This window comes from Pelophylax lessonae (genome assembly GCF_965119305.1).
Source record: "Pelophylax lessonae genome assembly, chromosome: 4".
NCBI lineage: Eukaryota > Metazoa > Chordata > Amphibia > Anura > Ranidae > Pelophylax > Pelophylax lessonae.
This window is the reverse complement of record NC_138771.1, coordinates 69,420,280-69,443,626: the sequence shown is the minus strand read 5'-3', so window position 1 is coordinate 69,443,626 and position 23,347 is coordinate 69,420,280. Positions and strand designations below refer to the sequence as shown.

The 23,347-nt window shown below is 39.5% G+C and overlaps 1 protein-coding gene across 2 annotated transcripts in view; it reads left to right on the top strand.

The window, feature by feature from the left end:
- Positions 1-23,347, top strand: part of IL16 (interleukin 16) — a 239,226-nt gene that overhangs the window by 40,756 nt on the left and 175,123 nt on the right. The window contains exon 1 of one of the 2 annotated variants that reach the window (XM_082253378.1): positions 19,041-19,076. The exons of the other annotated variant lie outside the window; for it this stretch is intronic. The gene's annotated coding sequence lies outside the window, so the exon portion shown is untranslated. Of the gene's footprint in view, positions 1-19,040; positions 19,077-23,347 lie in introns of those variants that run through there. 2 annotated transcript variants of the gene reach the window in all.

The window sequence follows — 23,347 nt, the reverse complement described above, 5'->3', positions numbered from 1 at the left end:
ACTCATTCACCCCATAAAATGCAGTGTATGGAAATAACGACAGGAGACGTTTTGGAAAATTTATTAAAAATCTTCATCCGGCTCTTGTCCTCTCCGGGGGTCTTCTCCTCTCCGAGGGTCTTCTGCTCTTTTGCTGTCCGCCCTTCTTGTCTTCTCCTCTCCGGGGTTCTTCTGCTGTCTTCTCTCCGAGGGTCTTCTGCTCTTTTGCTGTCCGCCCTTCTTGTCTTCTCCTCTCCGGGGGTCTTCTGCTGTCTTCTCCTCTCCGAGGGTCTTCTGCTGTCCGCCCTTCTGCTGTCCAATCTTCTTGTCTTCTCCTCTCCGGTCTTCTGCTCTTTTGCTGTCGGCTGTCCTTCTTCCTTCGGTCCTCCTCCCCCCTTTTTCTGACTGTTTTTGATTAGTTTTGCACTTGGCTAGGGTCAGTGTCAGGGTTAGTGTCACTACTGGTAGTATGAGGCCAAACCTGGACCCTATAGAGCAGTGTTTCTCAACCGAGTTCTGTGGAACCCTAGGGTTCCTTCAGAGGTTGCTAGGGGTTCCTTGAGAAAAAGGCAGTTTCTGCCTTTCCGATAAGTTCCCCCTGACATCATTGATCTTTTTAGTTATCTGGAAGAAGATAATTCCACAAGTGTAAGGAGCATTCATCCCACTGACCATCACACTAATGTATCATGAGTTGTAAATATAGTCATTTTTAGCAGGGGTTCCCTGAGACCTGAAAATTATTTCAAGGGTTCCTCTGTGTTCAAAAAGTTGAAAAAGGCTGCTATAGAGGTTACACAGGCAGTCCAACTCCTCCAGGATGGCACATCAATACATGCCATGGCCAGTAGGTTTGCTGTGTCTCCCAGCACAGTCTCAGGAGCATGGATGAGATTCCAGGAGACAAAAAGCTACTCTAGGAGAGATGGACAGAGCTGAAGAAGGTCCTTAACCTATCAGCAGGACCGGTATCTGCTTCTTTGTAAGGAGGAACAGGATGAGCACTGCCAGAGCCCTACAAAATGACCTCCAGCAGGCCATTAGGTATAGGGATGAAATCCTTGCATCCATTGTCAGACTCTACGCTGGTGCAGTGGGTCCTGGGTTCCTCCTGGTGGGCGACAATGCTCGGCCTCATATGATGAGAGTATGTAGCCAGTTCCTGGAGGATGAAGGAATTGATACCATTCAATAGCCCACATGCCCATCTGACGTAAATCCAATAGAACACCTCTGATACCTTTTGTTTCGGTCCATCTGACACCGGCAGGAGCTCATTGATGCCCTGGTGCAGATCTGGGAGAAAATACCCCAAGACACCATCCGTCATTTTATTAAGAGCATGCCCCAACGTTGTCAGGCATGCATACGACCACATGGGGGCCATACAAACTACTGAGTACCATTTTGAGTTGCTGCATTGAAATTTCAGCAAAATGGACTAGCCTACTGGATCATTTTTTTACTTTGATGGTGTGTCTTTGAATTCAGCCCTCTGTAGGTTGATCACTTTCATTTCCATCAAACGATGTGGCATCCTTTGATTCCTAACACACTACCCAGTCCATATCAGTATAGATACCCAGCATGATATTTTTCCTCATTGAGATCTCATTTGTTTTCAAAGTGTTCCTTTAATTTTTTGAAGCAGTATATATATATATATATATATATATATATATATATATATATTTATATATATATAGGTTGTTAACATATTTGAGATAAATAGATAGATAGATAGATAGATAGATAGATAGATAGATAGATAGATAGATAGATAGATAGATAGATAGATAGATAGATAGATAGATAGATAGATAGATAGATAGATAGATAGATAGATAGATGCATTCTCTGCAGTATATATATTTGTGTATATACTGCCATGTGCATTGTGTATGCCCAGGGACTTTGCCATTTGTGAAATATCTTTCGTTACACTGAGCATGCTCAGCCACTTTGCCATTTGAGCCATATCTCTGGTTAAACTGAGCATGCTCAGAGACTTAGTTGTTTGAAATCTGATAATTAAATGGTAGATAATGCACTTGTTGATCTCCATCTCACATAAATCTTAACCAAAATTCCCACAGCTGTCTTCACAAACCACACACAATACCATTGCTGATGCAAATTTTAAATGAGTAACAATTTTGTGTGTTGTTTAGTATTTCCAAATGAATGTAATATGTGTACCAACATCATTAATCCAAATCAAAATGTAATTACCAAAATTCAGAGGGTAACACCACTATTCTACACTCACACACCAATAAACACCAAATATCACAGAATAAATCAAGAAACAGAACTCCTGCCTGATGTAATTCCACCACCTATAGGTAAATGCCTAAATAAATGTAGTATTTAGGTGTAGGAGGTTTCCACCCCACCACCATTGCAAATCTTGCCATATGTGTCCCACAGGGAAGGGCAAATAGCAGCCTTGAGAATTGCACACCAGCACCAATTGCAGCCTCTTACCAAGCAAAAAGCCTCAAAATTAGAGATAGTCCATCAGGAGCATGCTGACAGTAATCAGCCATAACCAGCCTTGGAACCAAAAAAAGGTTGGTCAATGACACTCTAGGTTACATCTGCATTGATTAACTTTTTGCACCCCAGGGACTTAGGGCTGTTTAACACCACAGAGATGGAGGCTCCATGCATGTGGCAGCACAGTGGCTAACTGGTATGCACTTCTCCCTTGTAGCACTGGTGTCATTGGTTTGAATCCCAAGCATGCCACTATCTGGTTAGAGGTTCATCCTCTGTTGTGGTGTTAAAGGTTCTTTTTAACAAGGTATTATATTTCTGATGGGTTTTACATAATGGAAACAAAAGAAATTACATTGTAAATAAGGATTGTGGGTTTTACACCAAAACTGTAACAGTTTTTTTTGGTCAGATATGGATTTATAGGTATGGTGTGATCCTGCACCCATATTTAAATGCTGGATGCTGATGACGAATGTGCTTGTCAACAATCTGTGTGAAGCAGCCCTCACAAAGTTTACATTTCCTGCTTTGTACCCTCCACATGCCAAACAAATTACAAGTTGAATTGTTTTGTTTTTGGTACCACTGATCATGACCAGAGACTTGGACATTTGATCTTTTCCATTATAAACTGCATAGATACATATGCTTATATAGCTGATGCATTCTTTCATTTACCAAGAGTGTGTGTTCCTGATCAGCAGGTGTGAGTACTTGAGGCATACATGAAGATACATAATTAATTACACTGGTGGGTGTGTCCTTTACTGGGTAGGTGTAGGTGTGCTATCAATCCAACCTATGTTATATAAAGACCTGCATTAGTGCAGTTTGCTTTGCCCAAGAAGAGGCCAGATTATTTGCGGCCCGGGTGCAATAGTGTGCATCATGACCCACACTGCCTCAAAAGTGGATTTTTGTGTGTCTTTGTCCAGTGTAACCATGCATTTCTTGTCTGTGAGCATCAACTGACCCTTCTCTTTTTATTGTTACTTACAAATCTCACGTGTTAGACAACTCCTAATGTAGATCTAGCTTCCTAAATTGTTTTTAACCACTTTAGCCCCGCTCACATGGAGGCTACTGCGGCAAAGTGCCGCGATCCCGTCCAGCGACGTAGACCTACGTCGCTGGACTCCGCCCCTTGTGTCTCGCGCGCCGCCGGAGGCTCGCTCCCGCTGTGTTCATTCACAGCGGGAGTCGGGCCAGGGGAGGAGCAGCGGCGATTGCCGCTGCTCTGCCCCGATCGTCGGGGATCGAGTCTGGAGATCCGCCCGCTGTGTGTAAACACAGCGGGCGGATCTCCATAGTGACAGGGACTGACAGATTGGAGTGTTCAGCATAGCTGGACATCCGATCTGTCCTTCTGTCACACAGTCACCTCCCCCCCCACACGTCAGTAAGCACCAGGCATACATTAACCCCTCCCTCTCCAATAAAATTAACCCCTTCCCTACCAGTGTCATTTTTACAGTAACAGTACATATATATAGCACTGATTACTGCAGTAATGTCACTGGTACCCCCAAAAGTGTCAAAAATGTCAGTCAAGGGTCCGATCTGTCCGCCGCAATGTCGCAGTCCCGCAAAAAAAATCGCAGATCACCGCCATTACGCGTTAAAAAAAAACACCAAAAATGACAGAAATCTTTCCCTTAGTTAGTAAACGCAATAACTTTTGCGCAAACCAATCAAAATACGCTTATTGCGATTTTTTTTTACTAAACATAGGTAGCATAAAACAAATTGGCCGAAAATTAAAAAAAAATTTGATTTTTACATTTTTTTGGGGGGGAATTTCATATAAAAAAATGTGAAAAATATTGTTATTTTTTCAAAATAAACGCTCTTTTTTTGTTTATAGCGCAAAAAGTAAAAATCGCACAGGTGATCAAATACCACCAAAAGAAAGCTCTGTTTGTGAGAAAAAAAGGACGTACATTTAGTTTGGGTACGGCGTCGCACGACCGCGCAATTGTCAGTTAAAGTCGCACAGCGCCGAATCGCAAAAAGTGGCCTGGACGGAAGACAGCAAAATCCTCCGGTGGTAAAGTGGTTATAAAAATGAAGCTTCCTGCTAACCCTAACCAGAAATGTATGTGTGTGTGAATTTGGTGGGGTGTAGTTATTGCGCTGGCTTTTATTTTGTCAAATTTTATATCTTCTCTGTTTTGTTTGTTTAATCCTGGACTCAAATTTTTGATGGGGGTGGGCTGGTGAGAGTTGTTATACTCTAAAATGTTTGACATTGTTGACACACCTTATATTTGGCCCTGCTGTACACTATGAAATCTAAGGTGTCCAATTTAAGTGTTTCTTTTAGATTGTAAACTCTTTAGAGCAGGGCCTTTCTAACCATATTGTAAAGTGCTGTGAAAAATGTTGCAACATTAAATGCCAGTCATTTTTTTTGGGTAAAGTAATTGAATGAACAAAATAGTGTTCCTATTGTCCAAATAAAATGTAGAATTGGTTTTGAATTTGTTTTTTTTTATTTTGTTGAGGTTTATTAAAATATTTTAGAAGTGGAATGTCTTGTTAACACACCTTCCAATTTCCATTAAATCTATTATGCTACAAAGTAATTTTATTCTTCACACAAGTAAGTCATTAAATAGAGAAGAAAACTAAAAGAGCAAGCTTTTAACAGCTCCAATGCTGATTTTCAGATTCCAATGATTTTTGCTATGGCCTAGATAAACTATTGAACATTTCAAATTAAGTATTCATTTTCTATAATCACCAGTTGCCCACCCAATAAACAACATTTTTTAAAATAATTTAGCGAAATAAGCATATTGAACACATGTGAAAAGATGTTAGCAAATGTGAGTTTATGCAATATGTTTTCGCAATGGCACACAACTGGTTGCCCGGGCGGGCTCCTGGCCTGGAAATGCATCCTCGTGTGTGGAAGGACATTCAGATACACTTGTAAGTGTTAGTGCTGCTCAGAGATGTCAGCAAATTAACATAATAACATCACTTTTTTGATCATGAGATATTGCTAATTTGCAAGGTAAGTGTGGGAGATGTCTTGGTGTTCCCAGGGATTAGGGGGATGTAGTGTTGGAATTTTGTATTCAGTGATCCTCAGAACACGCGTCAATTCCTGATTCTATGCACAGTAGACTGCCTGCATTTGTACATGTTCCTGTAAATACAGTGTGGAATGTGTGTGCATTTTAGCAAGTGCTCCACAAACTGTTGGCTAAAATCAAATCCTGTAAAGTCATAATAAACTCTACGCACATGTAACTTAGCTAGCAATTTTCACCACCCATTACATACATATCTTGTTTTTTGTTGCCTCATCCTGGTGATGTTCATGTCACCCAATCAAAAGTTCACCATTCACAGAAAATGCCACCGATAAATCATCTCTGGTCACATTTTACCAGTATTCCCTGAGTGTTTCTGCATATGCCTCAGGTAACCACTTCTGGACCGGAAGGATTTGCCCCCTTAATGACCAGGCCATATTTTGCGATTCGACACTGCGTTACTTTAACAGACAATTGCGTGGTCGTGCGATGATGTACCTAAATAAAAAGTGGGAGGCACATATACAAGCTGTTGTAATTCCTACACCTTTCACCTGATTTGGATGTAAATACCCTCAAATTAAAGCTGAAAGTCTGCAGTTAAAGCACATCTTGCTTGTTTCATTTCAAATCCATTGTGGTGGTGTATAGAGCTAAAAAGATTAGAATTGTGTCGATGTCCCAATATTTATGGACCTGACTGTAACTCTAACATTAATGATAATAATATAAATATCAGCAAAAGAAACAAAACAAGTCACATCTACAAATTTTTGCCGATTTAATAATGATCTTACATTTGTATTATAGGGGAATATAGATTGTCTTGATCTATGTTTGTTCGTTAATCATGGTACCACTGTATATTCTAAGCATAAGTGTTCTCATCTCAATGGCATAGTGGGTAGCACTCCTACCTGGAGATACTCACACCACGGGTTCAAATCCCAAGCATGGTATCACCTGCTTAACTTTTAAACAGCTGAAAATAGGTGAATACCTAATTGCCTTTGCCACTGCCACATCAGAACGGTTGTTTCTATAATTTGCATGCTCAATTGCATGCAATGGTATGTTATTTAGCAAAACAATTTTTGTGTGGAAATAAAATAATCAAATACTAGTGAACACACAGGGTGTTAGCATGGTTAGGGATTTGAACTCATGAGAGCTTTTTGCTTATGAGCACAGACCACTAAGCCAATGTGCCAAGTACTGCTAGACTTGCATAATAGTTTAGTATGATTAAAGAATTAACATAGATAATTAGAACTCTATAGTCTCCTAAAAAATAAATGTAACATAAAAAAATAACATATAACTGATACGTAACTGTAAATGATTAATACATGTAACCTCATGGAATAGCAGACATTACTCTGTAATAATTCGTTAGCAAAAGAAGAAAACAAACTATGCACAATAATTGTAATATAGGTAAATAGCCACACACGAGGTAGAGCACATCCCATAATTATTGGCATATATGTACACACATGATCATAGCTAAATACTGAAGGACAGTTTCATATAGGAAACTCGTTGGCAATTGCCAGTTATGTAACTGTAACTATGCCGATTTGGAAATCACCAATGCATATTCGCTTATTTGTACTCTTACTTTTCCGTTCACATGTTCACCCAGTTGAGGTCTCAATTGTTTTAATTGGGACTAATTAAATGTAGAATGACAATTTCTTCTCCTTATTCTTAGTGAATTAGGCCCACAGTCTCTGGTCATAGGCACCCATGTTCTTGTTCCATCACAAAGCCACATTCTGAATGTTCTGAACATAAACAAAGCAGATCATGCTTTGCAAAAACCCCAGATCCTTTAACTCAGGGGTAGGCAATTACATTTCCCAAGAGATCGCTTGAGAAAGTGGGACTGTTGTGCTGACAGTGGAGGCATTGAGGGCCAGATAGGGACAGCCAAAGAGCTGGATGTGGCCCTGGGGCCACAATTTGCTCGGGTCTGCTTTAACTGGGTGAAAGTTTTACATATGAGTTTGGTGTTTTTGCTGTTTTCTCCAAGGAGCTTTCTAGGTGAAGGATTTTTACGTGCAAAGCTCCTTGTGTTTATAATATAAAACATAGTTTATAATATATAAAATAACTGTTTTGTCTCACCTGCCATATCTGCTTGGGTTGTTGCAATAAGGGAAAGCCATAGTTAGTCCTGGCATCTTGCCACTTTTGTGGTTTTCCTTCTGTGCTGCAGTCAAAAGGATAGCGTAGAGACCAACACAGCTTGGCTGCCTACCCAGGTACTCTCCAGGGCTAATGGACATGCAGATGAAGTATTATGTGACAAAATGTTGCAAGCATTGCAGCCAGTCACCAAAAGAGACATTCCGATCTGCCCTATGTAACACCCCTACCCTCTTGCAGCATTGGAAATTTAAAAAAATGGAACTCTTCCAAATCATTTATCTTCCCACTTACTGTTATAATGAATATGGGGCCAGTGGAGAAGGTAATACAGTTAGGATTTTCAACTTTTCACTTGCGTAAGAGAAAAGGGAATTGTGGTACTTCAAGACACAACATTCTGGCCTTTTGGCTAAGATCCACTGTATTTTCTGTTCTTAATGGTGTCTAGTAGGGGTGTTCCACTATCATTCTGGCCTTCTGGCTGGGGTAGCTTGCTGTATAGTATCATCCCAGCTGGTATGACCAGGGCCCTGAGGGATCTTCCCTTGGGAACAGAAACCTTAGTGTCCCTGGGCAGTGGAAACCAGGAGTAATTCCGTGGTGGAGGTTCCCGAGGGGCCCATTACCTCCTGATTTGAGCAGTACTACCTGGTCTGGCCAGGGGCTGGGAAAGCAGGGAGCCTGCAGTGTCAAGTGCCCTCTGGGAGTGGCGTTCTGGGGATGCTGGAGTATCACTATGGGTTTAGGAAAAACCAAAAGAACCACAACAAAAGCGTTAAATGGAACCACTGGGATATGATGCAAATGGCAGCTGTGTGCACTGTAACCAATTCAAGTGGCACTGACAATAGTATAAAATCAGTAATGAGTTTATTAAAAGCAAAACCATAAATGAACAACATGTCAATGGTGTAATTGCAGTGCTCTCCTCTAACACACTGGAAAGGCAGTGTCTTCCTGACAACGCATTTTGGGACGACGCTGAACTAAATGTATTCTCTTTTAAAAACAGGCAATGAAGGGGGGTGGGGGTGATCACCATGTATAAATACCCAGGTGTTCGTAGTAATGAACTTGGTAAATTGTTATTCACTTTTAGGTCACTATAGAGGACAAAGAGGCATTCCTGGAGTACATCTGGAGGAGGAGAGATTTACTTTCCAATACAGAAAAGCTCCTTCACAGTAAGAGAAAATGTATAATGGACCCCATCAAGAACTAGTTCTGGCCAGTTTAGTAGATTGTTAAAAAAAAAAAAGCTGGATGCATTCCTAAATGCACAAAATTTAACTCTATATTATTACCAATATTATTAACATTTAGGGGTAATAACACCAGGGATTGATGATACAGGAAATATCCAATTGTCTCCTGGGGATCAGGAAGGAAGCAAGTTAGACCATACTTTATCATTTTTTGGGGGGTTTTTTTGCCTTCCTCTGGATCAACTGTGGTTATAGAATTATTAATATTATATACATATATATATATATATATATGTAGTATATATGGAGATTTTCTATTTGTTTACTTTTTTTTCTATTGGTTGAAATAGATGCGTCTTTTTTCAACCTAGCTTTGCAACTATGCAAATGATATATGGATTGGGGTAAAAATTGAGGCCTAGGGCCAATGATAATTTGTATTTTCCACAGCTCTTATTTTATGTTTATTAGCCCTGGGAAGTTGCCGATGCTCTGTCCTAATGTTTGGCTCCCAGTTTTTTTTTTTACTGGGGGAACGCGGTGCCATCTGCTTCTCTAAATATAAACCTTCCAGCTGTATTGTACCTTTGATATCTTTAGTCTGTAGTTTTAAACATTTGCTTAATGCATTGTATCATTATCTGAACAACATTTCCTATTGGTTTCACTGATAATATGCTTCTCGACTTTACAGTCTGGCTTTTGCCTGTAAAACTTCACAGAAGCTGCACTTCTAAAACTCACTATCATATTACCAAATGCTAAAACCAAATTGCCAGTTGACCACCTACTTCTCAAAAAACTATACTTCCTTGGGGTCTAAATCTTATCTTATTCCTGGCTCTCCTACCTATCTAAGTACTCCTTCAGTGTTACCTACAACTTTATCTCATCCCCTCCTCTTCTTTTTTCCATAGGTGTCCCCTAAGGCTCTATCCTGACCCCTTCTATTTCTTTACTATGCCTCTGTAGCGCCACTGGAAGATGACTGCCCCCAGAGGTTGCCCTGTCCTTGCAAGCCTCCTGACACCTTCGACATCCAGGGTTCTGTCATAATTCAAAGCGAGAGTGCCAATGCAAAAGACCCCAAAGAAACAATAGAAATTGCAAATGGGTATTTTGCTAGATATTCTTGGGTTAGCAATGGAGAGATGAATGTAAAATGCGGGTATTACCCAAATTGCAAACTTTAATATTAAACAGAATTACAAAAATATGCAATGAGATGGTAGTAACAGTGAACCTGGCAGTACAAATCAACAGTACCTGTAGGTACGAGAGGAAGAAGAGAAGACTTTTATTCAGTCAACTCCCTCTAAACCCTGTCACAGGCGAAAATAAACAAAACACAATAAAGGAAACTTGGGTAAGAGTTCCCCTTTAAGATAAACAGGTGCTTTACTTTGAACAGTCTAACCAGTAACAGATACTGTAGGCTTATTCCCTTGTGGGGAGGAGTCCTTGAAGTAGGGCTGTCTAAAATATTCAGCTAGCTATGAAGGGGCCCAAAGATGTTGCTGTGCAGTGGCGACCAACAGAGGTGAATAGAATAAGCAAGGTCTTTCCCACCAAAAGGCCTTTGATGTAGAAACAGAAGGGGTAAAGGTGTCTGCATGTAGTGTCTCTAAGTATAGTATTAAAAGTGCGCTTCCACCCGCTCACCAATCCCGGAGATACCAAGGCTGAAGATCGGATGTCCCAGAACAGGCTCTTGAAGCATCTGCAGACTGATGAAGGTTGCCCGACTGGCAACCTGACGACTCAGGAATTCAGTGGCATCTGTTTGAGTGTTATATAGGTGGCCACGAGTAGCCACACAGCCAATGAAGTGCCTGAAGTTAAGGATTTGCCTCCAGGGATCAGGCTCAATCAAGGGAAAGCCCTCCACGCTGTCCAGGCTGCGGCACTTGCTGACATGGGCCAATGAGAATAGCCTATTATTCCTTCAGCTGTAGGTCCCCTGTCCCAAGAGAGGGAGCCCCTTCTGGGTCAGTTTTATTCATCTGCTCACCCAAAATTATTTTCCTCTTCAGCCAACTGGAACTTGTAGTTTGCAGCAGAATTGGATCCACTGGAAACCTGGCCTTCCAGACTATGTGTCCCACAATCCCCTGCTTTCAATAGTTGTCTCTCTCCCTCTCCAATCAGGAAGTGATGCAATTATCCCTGTGTTGAGCACTAAAGAAAAGACACTCAATGTGGTCTTAAGAAAAAGGTGTCCCATAGTGGCGCAAGCAGCAAACGCTTGTCTAACCTCCTTTCTTGGTTAACTAACAACCTCCTACGGCGTTCCAATATCATCTGTATGCTAATAACTTGCAACTCTATCTCTCTACTCTTTAGCTCACCTTTTTAGTCTCCTTGTGGATCACTAATCTACTAAATGACATATCAATATGGATGTTACACCACTTTCTAGCACACAATTTTTAAAAAAACTGAGTTTATAATATTCTGCCTTTGCATACATCATCCCTTGACTTTTCCATTGAGATTCATAGTACATATATCCCTCCCATTATGTCAGGTAATCCTAGTCTCTGAGTTTTCCTTTCAGTGACCTACATTCAATCACTGTCCAAATCTTGCCACCTTCGTCTCCAATAAATTTCTAAAATACACCCCTTCTTAATCATTGACACCACCAAGCTACTAATTCACTCACTTGTTATCGCTTGCTTCGGCTATTGCAACTCCCTCACTGGCCTACCCCTGCACAGGCTATCCCCCTTCAATCTATCATGAATGCCAAGTCCAGACATTAGTATTCACACCACTCAAGCAGGTAAAAATTCAGCACATCACTGCAGGTGCTCACCCTGGGTCTCCACCATTAATAACAGATGTGTAAACAAAGAGGATCGCCGCTCATCGCAATTGGATGAATACTTGTCGAAATTCTTTATTGTCACTATGCCAGACAGATGTAACAGAAACAAGGTTGATGCGTTTTACACGAACATATCGTGCTTATACACAACGACAACAACAATATCTATCATGAATGCCAGACTTATCCACCTTACCAACTGTCCAGTGTCTGCCACCCCTCTCTGCCAATCCCTCCACTGGCTTCTGATCACCAAATAAATACAATTCAAAATACTAACAATAACAAACCCACTCTCAACTTTGCCCCAAGCTACATCACCAATTCCATCTTAAAATATTACGCAAACTATCCTCTTCAATCCTCCCAAGACCTCCTGCTCCCTAGCTACCCTGTTCCCTTTTCCAATGCTCACATTCAGGACTTCTTCAAAGCCTTGTAAATCCCCTGGAATTCCCTACCCCAACTTATAAGATCTATACTCTGTCTGCCATTAGGTAATCTCTAAAAACTCGTTACTTCAAGGAAGCCTATCCCACCTCTACCTAACAACTTAAATGTTACATTCTAAAAAAAAACTAATTCCCACACAGTTACTACCTTTTGTATCACTTGTTCTTCCCTTTTAGATTGTAAATGCTTTCATGAGCAGGGCATCCTAACTCTCTTATCTTTATTTGAATTGTAATGTACTGGTGTGAAGTGTTGTTCAAACTGTTGCCACTATATCAGTCTGTATAATAATAATAATTGGCATTCTGACCTGCATATCCATATTTGTGCAGGATTACCTGTATGCCTGGACCTGAATACCCTGACCTATATATACTGTACATCCATCTGTATACTATCAGAGTAATCCAGTCTGATATTCCAGTTTTGACTTTGGCCTGATTTCTCATTCCTTTGTTCTGCTTGTTGCCTCTCTTGACTTTCTGCTGGTGATATTTGCTAAAACTCTGTTTCTTGACATCATCATCCCAATGTATTGCATTCAGTTTACCTCTCTGACTGTCATTCATTACCAAACGGGGAAAACTCAGGGATTGCAATATGAAGGTGTCATGCAAGAAAAACAGTAGGATCAGGCCCATTAGTGAAAGGGTTTCTAGCAAAAACCAGGACCTCCCCTGACTCCATGTCTATTAACACTGAGAATTCTCTCCAATGCAAGACAATTTTACAGCTACTTAAAATATTTTTTTAATCATACTTACCTAGGTGGATGCAGAATCAGTCCAATGCTGCATCTGTCCCCCACCATCTCTAACACTGAGAATCAAGCGATCAAACACCACCGATCGCTCTGCTCTAACAGCTCCTTGTGCAGGTCAGCAGGTCTTTGCTCTGACACCCCCCCGCCCCCCCGTGTGCACTCACTGGAAGGCTGGGCTGTGGAGGGGGCAGGAGCAGCTGGCTCAGGCTCTCAGCGGCTTGCTGAGAGGCTGACCCGGGTGCTGGTCCAGGCATGTGGGCGAATCCCGACTTCATTCTCGCGATCTTGCCCGAGATTGGACTGGCTCTGTGACGTCAGCCAACAGTGGGCTTAAGCCCGCTGTCTGCTAAAAATGGAACACCAGAGTGCAGAATGAACTGCCTTCCTGTGATCCACAGGAGAAGTACAGCCAAATGAGCTTTGGCTGTACTTCTCCTTTAAAAACTAAACTATACCACTCCTAAAAATAGACCCAGGTGCAAAAAGTTAATGTAATTTTTTTATCTACCACTAACAAATCTACTTGATTTTCTTACATCTGTAGCTTGCTTGTGGGCAGAGGCTTACTTTAAGTTCTGTGTTTGTGTATTTATTATGCAATGTGGTACTTTTACTTTGAGATTTTGGTTCATGCTGCAGAGGTTGGGTCATTTGTGACACAGTTTCCCCAGCTGGTACGCCACGTCCCCTTGTGAATAGCATAAATGCAGGTGAGCCAATCTCCTGGAGGGGAGTTCGGTGTGGGAAGCAGACAGTGAGGACCTGTGTCATCGTGTAGCTTTTCTTCAGGTCCCAGCACCTTCCAATGGGACCCATTCTTTAGGGAGATCACATGTTATAGCCTTTTGTTGCTATTGACTATGACTTCTAAGATACGGATGGCACCATGTAGAGAAGTGCACAATGGAAAAATTACTTTTGTTTCGGATTTGTTAAGTTAATCATTTTGTTTCATCATATTCATTATGTTAGAATGTTTTGTTTTTGGTATTTGTTTTGTATATTCGGATTTGTTTTGTTAATTCAACTTCATTTCGTATAATTGTTGTTCTAAATCGATTTGTATTTTTGAAAATTAGTTTGTAAAATTAGGTATATATTATTTAATGTGTTAATTCATTATTTTGGGAGAATATGTATGCACTCTGAGTCACCACTGCTAGTCCAACCCACAAATAGAAATGCAGTGAGCTGATTGGACGATATCGACTGGAGTTGCGTGCATCTGAAAGAACGAATAGAACTAAATAAAACTTGCATTTATTCATTATGTTATGATTTGAGGACTCTGATGGATCCACCTCCATCCAGCCTAAACACAATAAGTAGGAATCATCATCTTATTTTACTTTTATACCTTACTATATTTATTGGAAAATGTTTCCTTTTAATATGTAGTTAATATTTGTAACAATGAAAAATGTTAATGCAAAATAAAAAACAAAATAGTTCCAAATCAGTACAGATCATTTGTTATGTTGTTACATTATTTTGGATGCTTCAAACATCAACAAAAGGCCCAAACTAACATACTATGTCTTCCGAATGAAACAAATGAATACAAATTAATTTGCTTTTTCTTTACATTTTATTTTGGATTAGTTGACATTCGTTATGATTGTGATTCAGAAATTCAGATACATCCAAATTTCCAAATAACAAAAATTTTGTACGAATTTTGATTTGTAACCAAACAGATTGCACATGTCCAGCACCAGGTATTTATGCACCATTTACTGTATTCACCACTAGGGACTGTGTAACTAAACAGCAGCCCAGCCAAATATCACAGCAATTAAGACTTATGTGATCCGATATTATATATTTATTCTGAACTAAATGTACAACTTGCAAGTCTACATGTAAAGGAGACTTTATTACTAAGAGAAGTGTTAATGGAAATTACTGAGGAAGAGTACCTACCATGCAGGAATCTGTGCTATGCAGGAACAAGTTTCTCAAGCTAACCCTTGCGGTTATGTGTATCAAACAAACACGAAGTGAACTTTCATGATTGTGGAAGTAGAAGGTAAAGAAGGTGTTGCAGCCAGCCAGCAGTGGAAGCAGCTGATGGGAGCCCTGTTGGTGAGGGAACAGGTGTACTTATCTTTATCTCCATCTTTGAGCTGGCTGCAGTACAGGATTCATCTATGGACCTAGCCTGGGGTCATGAGTGCAAAGCCTTGGCAAACAGAAGTACAGTAGCTTCCCCGTGTGCCCTAGGGCCTATGTATACAGTGTGAAGGGCTGGTGGAGTCTAAGATATACTTAGTATTCCTTACTCAAAATGCTAGAGACCAATGTTGGGGCAGATACAAAAGAGAAGATGGGACATGGTCCTTCTGTAAGGGTTTGTGTGCATGGCGAGGTGTAAAAAGGGGGCCCCTGGCCTGAAGGTGTTACTTTCCACACAAAACAGTGAGTTAGAGTGCTACTTTAATGGCTTGCAGTAAGATCTGTGGCCCCTAATGGGCAACCTCCCAACATGCTTTAATTAAGATGCACTAAATTTGACCTTGTCAAACATTAAAGCCAGCCAAACACTGTTTGCATATCAACCAGTTCCTGATGACCTGCCTAAATATGTGTAGTGGGTGGCCCTGTCAGCCCCCTCTCGCTCGTGTATTCTGACAGCTGTTGCCGGGATATAGAATGGATGGAGGAAGCTGTTCAATTTTTTTGTGTTCAGCAAGGCTGGCTGAACAGAAATATTTAGTAGTGTATGGCCAACAGAATACCATTTTTAGGAAAGGGACAAACCTCTTTTACATTAGTGTGGGTGGAAAAAATGTATCCACGCCAAGGTACTTGCAGTCTGGAATACTTTGGGCTATTAGCATACGGTGAAGATAGCCCCTGATATGTTCTTCCTCAGATGCCTCATATTGAGCATGGAGGTCCTATATAACCAAAACCCTCTTGATTAGACCTGTTATTAGTGGACCTTTCTGGATGGCATAACATGAATAGGGAATTGACTTGGATGGCTTTCTTGTTTAGGTCAATGCCAAGGACAAATTTATATTATGAAACTTCTGCTTTGCGTTCCCAGGTTCAAAAGGTTCTGTTTACAGGACCCCACAGTTATTATTATTTTAACAATTAACTGAAAAACAGACTCATTGTGCCATTTAACAAGCTCAGCAGTATGCCATTTTAAAGTGTTTGATCAGTTTGCATCAACCTTTAAAATTGTATTTATTTCGGTACTTGGCAAATAAAAACAATTTTCAGATGTTATGTGACTCCAAAGTAGTCAGATTGCAGAAGAAAAAAGTCTCATAAAAGCTTTTATTGATCCATCTTTTCAACAAACACTGTATTTATAACTGGGCTACCATGAAAATCCAGTACATGCTAAGAAGAAATTATTTGCTATGGTGCAAGCTTCCAACCCAGGGATCTTTTGGTAAAACACAGGAAAACTTAATTAATCATAGTCAATGATATCCTTAAAATACTTAAATTTAATGATGACCCATGGAGCCCGATAATGTAATGCATTGAGTAATGCACAATTATTATCCAGGCTGTGCAACACTTTTGTTGCAAACAAAAATGAGAGATGCACAATATATTATTGTGTGGCAGGGTTGTAATCATGAGCGGCGGGAGAGTGCTTACCACTACTGCTTGTTACTATTAGATGTGTTTGGGAGGGTACAGGAGTGCAAGGTGCAAACATGGAGGCCCATTTACTAAAGGAGTTGGAATTCTTCACTCACAAAATTGTGTAAATGTTCAATGCATTTATCCTTTATTAATCATGTGAAAGCCACCTGCACAGGTATATAGGTATTCAAAATGAAAAAGAATTTGCTTTTCACATAATTGGATTATTAAAGTTGCATAACATTGCTTAATGGTACCTAAAGTGATTCTAAATTCTTGGTTTTTTTTTTCTTCTAAAATAACAAACATGTTACGCCTACCTCCTCTGTGCAGTTGGTTTTGCACAGGGCAGCCCAAATCCTCCTCTTCTTAGGGTCCCTGGCTGGAGCTCCTGGCCCCTTCCTCCTCCAAGCAGCTTGCTATTGGGGCTCCCAAGCCAAGCTGCAGCTCCATGTATCCATTCAGACAAAGAGCTGCCATTTGGCCCCACCCCCTCTCTCTCCTGATTGGCTAACTGAGTTTGATTGATAGCAGCAGAAGCCAATGGCACCACTGCTGTGTCTCAGCCAATCAGGAGAGAGAGTCCCAGATGGCAGAGGCATTCGGGGACATCACAGGATAGAGAGGGGGTTCAGGTAAGTATTGGGGGGGGGGGCTGAGGGGTGCTGCTGCACACAGAAGGCTTTTTATCTTAATGCATAAAATGCATTAAGATGAAAAAAAAAAAAAAAAAAAAAAAAAACCTTCTGACTTTACAACCACTTTAATATTTACACAATGAATGAAGTTTAATTCAACAAACTTTTCAGTGAAGATTCTCAACTCCTTTAGTAAATCAGCCTCATTTACTCCAGACAATATTTTCCCAGTGACATCATGTTAATTGGCTATAGGGCATGGAACAAGACGGCTCTGTGGACCGGCAATGTTTCTTTTCCACGTTTGAGTTAACCAAAGAGGAAAGTCCGTGAAAATTTTAGAATGAGGATAGTTTGGAGAGGAAGAAGTGGGACGTTATATATATATATATATATATATATATATATATATATATATATATATATATATATATATATATATTATTTTTACTTTGATTTTTCCAGGAAATAAAATATTGGGTCTTTACTCTTTAATAATGCTGTAAAGACTATGAATCAAACTCCGGATGACCAATTAGACGCAATCACTGCATGGAATGCCATAAGGCTTTTCAGTTGATTTTGGGTCTCAGCCTTGAAAATAATGAGCATTATATATATATATATATATATATATATACAGTGTTGGGGTAGTTACTCAAAAAATGTAACTAGTTACTATTTACTTCTGTAAATTGTAACGAGATTACTTTACTAGTTACTACATTTGAAAAGTAACTTCACTACTTATTACTTTATTTCCTCTTTTTTAATTGACCGTGTAGAAGAAGATACATGACACTCTTTCTGCATAGAGTTTATTGTATAAACACAGGCTTTGAGAAACATGAGAACAAAACCTGAAAAAACAGAATAAAACATAAAGTGCAACAAAAAGTCATAAACTTCATCCCTCTCTATTCTTCGAAATAACGCTTGTATCGCACGGCTTGGGTAACGCAGGAAAGCGCATTCCTATAGCCTAGTAAAGTAGTGTAGTTACCAATATTAGTATTGTAACTAGTTACTTTACTTAGTTACCAAAAAAAGTTATGTAGTTACTGTAATCAGTTACTTTGTAACTAGTTACCCCCAACACTGTGTATATATATATATATATATATATATATATATATATATATATATATATATATATATATATATATATATATATTATATATTAGCTCAGTGGTAAATGCATTCTTTTTTTTTTTTTTCAAATACTTTTTATTTCAAGATACATTGTTTAGTGAAGTCCAAATCAGACAGAACTGTGGTTTAAGTGCCTGGTAGCCCACTTTTATTAAAAGGAAAACATAAAGTCACCTAGCTACTTTCTTTAGCAGTACCTCTGTTCTTTCCACTGGTCATCCAGACCACAGGCTCTTCAGTGCAGACAGCTTCACCCTAATGCACACAGCTCCTCTGGCCTTAGTGCTCAGGCTGCTTCCACTGGTCATCCAGACCACAGGCTCTTCAGTGCAGACAGCTTCACCCTAATGCACACAGCTTCTCTGGCCTTAGTGCTCAGGCTGCTTCCACTGGTCATCCAGACCACAGGCTCTTCAGTGCAGACAGCTTCACCCTAATGCACAAATTAATTATGAAAAAATCACATAAAAGCACTGAAATTCCATAATCAGACCAGCATGTTCTGTAAGAACAGCTACATGGAAGCACCTCACATTAAATGTTTATTTCAAAAATAAAGATTTTATACAACTATTGCAAATATGATGGAGCAACCAGTTTATAATCATGTAAATAATAATAAAAAGTTAAATAAACGTGACCCAAGACCTTTATCATTTTTTTCCAGGCAAATGAAGCTGAAACAGGCAATGGGTATCAAAGACTTCACAAACATGATTACTTTGCAGTTATGATGATCAAAAGGTGAGTTCATAGTCTTGCTGATATAAACAATGCACATAACAATGGGGTCAATTCACTAAACATTACCGCATGTGATAACATGGTCACATGACTCATTTGTATAAATTATTGCATGCAGTAAAAAAATGAAAGTCTAATTTCCTCCAATGATAACGATTATGGGGTATTTAACGCAAAATAAAAAGTGTGCTGGTAAATAGTGAAAAAAAGAAAAAAACAGGTGATAAGCTGTTAAATTAAGACTAATTTTATGATTCTTTTGTAGGTCTGTGGTTACCATACCCTTAAAGGGTAACTCTACTTTTGTGGGGAAAAAAATTGCAAATATAGAAAAAATAATATAGCGTATACAATTGTGACACAAATCATATTGTAACTGAATTGTATTAAAAATTACCTTTCCTTTTCAATCTGCAGCTGCTGTAATTTTCTGAAAATGCAATGCAATATGGCTACCTGGAGGTGTTCTGTACACAGAATGTATACTGACCACAACCCAGAAACATAATTTCCTGCTTGTGTGATTGGTTCATTAATTTTCCCAGAAGTCTGCACTAAGATACAAGTCAGATTTCTGGCATCCCCTGCAACAAAAATTTCATTTTTGGTGAGATACACCCAATAGGAACACATCTAAAGGGATGCAGGCCCAGCAGATTTCCTCATTAGTGCCCTGCAGCTGCTGCAGTTGATTGATAATTATGAAACCACTCCCATTAGACTCACTAAGCACAGAGGCAAAGAGGAACAAACAGTGATTTCTTCAGAATAACAATAGGTAGGAATCTGCAACAAAGGTTGTTAAAATCCTTGTAATGTACATTCCCAGAGGGGAATTTTTTTTCCACAACACAACTTTAACCCCTAACTGAATGACACTTACTTTGCTATAGCACAGAGGGGGTAGATTTACTAAAACTGGCGAGTATAAAACCTGGTGCAGCTGTGCATGGTAGCCAATCAGCTTCTAACTTCAGCTTGTTCAATGAAGCTTTGACAAACAATCCTTGAAGCTGATTGGTTTCTATGCAGAGCTGCACCAGATTTTGCATTCTCCAGTTTTAGTAAATCAACCCCACTGTATCAAACAATTGCCTTTTGTTTTGTTTTTTTAATGCAACACTGAATGTATTTACATGTATGGCTGGTAGGGGCTTATTCTATCTACAGCATGCAATGCATGCACAGTATGTTTGCCCACTATGGCACACGTACCTCCCCAAGCACCCTCTATGTCTACAGTGTCTGTGATCTCCCTCAACACTCTGTTAGTGCCACAGACATCTTCTCTCAGTCTTCTTCTGGGTCCACAGTCTTTAGATATCTTGATTCGCATTTACATGAGAGTTAATTTGTCTTTGCATCCTCAGCATGCCAGGATTTAAAAAAAAGAGACCTTTTTACCACTTTAACTATTGGTGTACCTGTATGAACAAGAGCAATTTGAGCTGTGCTGTGCTGTGTTGGCACTCTCCCTAGCTGGGCTGTGTACGTCCATAAACACATAGGATGGCTCAACCATGCACCGCACTCCCTTCTTACAGGATATAACTGACAGCAGCAGGAGCCTGTGGCCTCCTCTGCTCTTAGAGTTTCCTGTGTGACCAGGGAGAGGGAGCAGGGGTGCTGCAGACAGGATAGCGCTGGATCGAGAAAGGAGCCAGGTAAGTGTTTAGGGATGGGGTGGGGAGCAAGTAAAGGGAAGTTTTTCTGTACTTCTCCTGTACATCACAGGAGTGAAGTTCATTCTGCACTCCTGTGACCTTTTTTTCAGCAGACAGCAGGCTGAAGCCCGCTCTCGGCTGACGTCACAGAGCCGGTCCAGGCTCAGGCAAGATACTGACAATGAAGATATCCACCCACATGTCTGGACTGATACCCAGCTTAGCCTCTCAGCAGGCTGCTGAGAGCCTGAGCCAGCAGCTCCCGCTCCCTCCACAGCCCAGCACTCCAGTGAGCATGGGGGAGGGGCACAGAAGAGAGCTGTGAGAACTGAGAGAGGTTTGAGGCACCAGAGGAAAAATGCAGCATCCATCTAGGTAAGTATAGTAATAAAAAAAAAAAACATACTACTCTTTTAATGCATAGAATGCATTAACCTTCCCAGCGGTATTCCCGAGCGTGACTCAGGGTTAGATTTTAGAGCCAAAAGCGGTAACCCCCGAGCCACACTCGGGGTAGCGCTAGGAAGATCGCTGGATCCTGGTAGAGGTTTTACTTACCTTTTCTCCGGGATCCAGCGAAGAATGCGGGCGGTATGCGGCGGCGGAGCTTCCTCCCGATCGTCTGTGAGCCCCGGCTTCCGTCTCCGGCGACGTGATGTCCGCCGGGGGGTGGAACCGGCGGCAAATTCGAATGTAAAACACACCAAACACACTGATACCATTCAAAATAAAAAAAAATCACATTACATTGCCCCCCAGTGCCCTTTCCTGCAGTTTTACTGTACTTTTTATGTAAATATATGTATATATATATATATATATATATATATATATATATATATATATATATATATATATATATTATATATATATAGTATATATATATATATATATATATATATATATATATATACACACACACATATATATATATATATATGTATATATATACATAATTCTTGTGAATGAGCAGCCCAAACCAACTGTATACATTATATATGTATATATCTATCTATCTATCTATCTATCTATCTATCTATCTATCTATCTATCTATATATATATATATATATTTATATAATATATGTATACATAATATATGTATACATACATATATATATATATATATATATATATATATATATATATATATATATATATATATATATATATATATAATATATATATAATAAATGTATACAGTTGGTTTGGGCTGCTCATTCACAAGAATTACATGCAAAATAATGGTACCGCTTTCAGCACCTAAAATCCAAAAGAATCATACCGCCAGGGAGGTTAATGTAAAAAAAAAAAGAAAATGTAAAAAATAACTTTTTTTACTTTATAACCACTTTATTGAAACCAGCAGAATATCTGTAAGTATACTTTTACACTTCTGTGTAATACAAAGCGATTGCTGGCTGTCAAAGTGATCGTGTCTTTTTTAAACAGTGCTACAGTGTTCTCTGGGGCAGCATTTTACTAGCAGTTTACACTCGTTTGCATGCAATTAATACAACTAATACAAAATTCAATACTAAAGAGTATTTGTTTAACCATTTGCTGCATTTTATTAATCCCATTGCAGCTGAACATATTGAACAAAAAAATAAAATAATTAGCAACATATTGCTTTTTAAAACATTAATAAATGTGACAAATAAAGTTATAGATGGCTGATTTTCTGCAGCAAGAGATCACCTTACATATGTATTATATTTTGGCTCCAGTATGCTCTGGAACTGGAATCAGATCAGAGGCAGGAATCAAAACTAATGAAAGTAATAAAAGATTCCTATGATGTGAGCCCCAAATGAGTTTGTTTATACTGAAAATCAGGAATATGTTAGAAAAATATGTCTGCATCACATGCAATTTCATTGACAATATCTTCAGTTCTCCACTCAGAAAATAATGTGTAAAACAAAGGTACGAGCCTTCAATAGGAATCGGGTGTGTTGGCAATACAAAGTTGCAGAGTTGCCATTTTCCCCCAGTGCAAGGGCTGTTGTATCTCACAAAAAATATAAAGCACATGTAATCTAAAATTATGTAAATGTACTTTTTTCTCAAGTTAAAGAAGAACTGCAGTCTGCTCACATAATTTGTAATAAAAACATATTTGCCATTCTGAAGCTTCCCTCCAACCACTTTGCACATTATTTGATATACATACACATTATTTGATATCCCACAAAAGTGAGTACACCCCTCACATTCTTGTAAATATTTTATTATATCTTTTCATGTGACAACACTGAAGAAACGACACTTTGCTACAATGTAAAGTAGTGAGTGTACAGCTTGTATAACAATGTAAATTTGCTGTCCCCCTCAAAATAACCCAACACACAGCCATTAATGTCTAAACTGCTGGCAACAAAAGCGAGTACACCCCTAAATGAAAATGTCCAAATTTGGCCAATTAGCCATTTTCCCTCCCCGGTGTCATGTGACTTATTAGTGTTACAAGTCTCATGTGTGAATGGGGAGCAGGTGTGTTAAATTTGGTGTTATCACTCTCACTCTCTCATACTGGTCACTGGAAGTTCAACATGGCACCTCATGGCAAAGGACGTTCTGGGGATCTGAAAAAAAGAATTGTTGC